Below are 2160 nucleotides of genomic sequence, written 5' to 3' on the forward strand. Positions count from 1 at the left end.
TGTTTGTTCATTGCAGCGCTCTTTACAATAGCCAGAAACTGGAAGAAACCTGAATGCCCAAGAACAGATGACTGGTTAAAGAAACTTTGGTACATCTACACAATGGAGTACTATGTAGCTGTTAGAAAAGATGAAGTCATGAAATTTACATACAAGTGGTACAATATGGAAAGTATCATGCTAAGCGAAATGAGTCAGAAAGAAAGGGATAGACATAGAAAGATTGCATTCATCTGGGGGATATAAAGTAACAAAGTATGAGATTAATACCCAAGAATAGCTGAGATCAGCACCAGGAGGATTACTCCATAACTTAGAGGCCAGCCAGGTATCCTAGAGGAAATGGCAGTTCAGATAGAGAAGGGGGCACCAAATAAAGTATGTTTGGAGGATCCTCCCAGGAGGGGAGATGCATGTCGAAAGTAGACTATGGACTGAACATGTTTGCCACTCAATGCCTCTTTTGCAGACCACAACACCCAAAAGGAGAGAGAGAACACAGGGGATTGCCCTGCCACAGAGACAGGGGGGATGGGGGGATGGGGGTGGGAGGGATATTATCCATGGTGGTGGAAAATGGGCACTGGTGGAGGGATGGGTATCTGATCATTGTATAATTGAAACCAAAGCACAAAAAATTGTAAATCTACAACTTTAAAAAAATAAAATAAAATAAAGGGGGAAAAAAAAAGAAAAAGAATATATTTTGGGTTTTGCAAAATTTTCTTTCTTTGAGATGCAGAGACAGGAGTAAGCCCAGAGCATCACTGGTGTGAACCCACCTGAAAGCAAAACAAAACAATAAGTAATCAGGAATATATTTTGGATTTTGCAAAATTTTCTTTCTTTGAGATGGTCATATGGTTTCTTTAAAAACATTTTAATGTGAAGAATTACATAGGTTGATTCTCAATGTCAAAGAAGTATTTTTTCTGATATAATTCTTTAATCATAATTCATGTGGGAAAACACTTTCAAAATCTTATTTGAGAAAGTTATCTTTAAAAATATCTAGTTAAAAAATATTTGGGAGTCACACCTGGCAGTACCCAGAGGATACTCCTGTGTCAGTGCTCTGGGATTTCTCCTGGCGGTGTTTGGGGGGGATCAGGAAATGCTAAAGCATTGAACCCGGGTCTTCTTGTAAATGCCCTCCAGTTGGTTGAGCTATTTCTCTTGCTCCAAAAGGAATCTCTTAAAAATAAAAAAGAACATGCACCAAATTTTAACAAATCTATTGAGATGATGGTTTGATTCTTTTATATTTTTGAAGTGACAATCAAATATATTTTTAGAGATCATTTTTAACACCTTAGACTTTTGTTATAAATTTATTTAAAAATTTTGGATCAGTATAATTGAGGTAGGTCTAATTATTTCTACTATAAACTAATTTGGTCACTTTGACTTTAGGGTTATTTTCTTAAATTAATTAGGATTGCTTGCATTATTTCTGTGCAGCAGAAGAGTTTACATAGCTTAACTTGTTTCTCTTGTTTGAAGGTTGTAAAGAGTTGTCCATAAAGCTGTCTGAGCCGAGTCATAGATGGTTTATAAATGTGTGAAATTAAAAGAATGCAATTTGTTTTATGTATAAAGACTAGAGGAAAGTTAAATAGTTGACTTTTTCAAGAGACCTCCTTAAATAATAAAGTCAGTTGATACCTATTATAAAAAAGCACGAGACTTTCTATGTTATCTGACTGAGGGTTTCCCTTATCAGGGAGTAAACAGTATTTATTAGCTCTATTTATTATTTTTTTTATTGAATCATCATGAGATACAGTTACAGACTTTCTTGATTACATTTCAGTCATACAATGATCAGGCACCCATCCCTCTACCAGTGCACATTTCCACCACCAATGTCCCCAGCATCTCTACCGCCTCCCCCACCCCATCCCACCCCCTTCCTGTTGCAAGTACATTCCTTCTTTCTCTTTACTTTTGGTCAATACAGATACCAAGAGGCCATCATGTTTGGTCCTTAATCTACTTTCAGCACGCATCTCCCATCCCAAGCATTCCCTCCAACCATCATTTACTTAGTGGTCCCTTCCTCATCCCAACTGCCTTTTTCCCCAGCACGTGAGGCCAGCCTCCAAACTGTGTAGTGATCCTCCTGGCACCTTATCTCTACTGTCCTTAGGTGTTAGTCTC

The sequence above is a fragment of the Sorex fumeus genome, unplaced genomic scaffold (assembly GCF_029834395.1).
Source record: "Sorex fumeus unplaced genomic scaffold, SorFum_2.1 ptg000039l, whole genome shotgun sequence".
Taxonomy (NCBI): Eukaryota; Metazoa; Chordata; class Mammalia; order Eulipotyphla; family Soricidae; genus Sorex; species Sorex fumeus.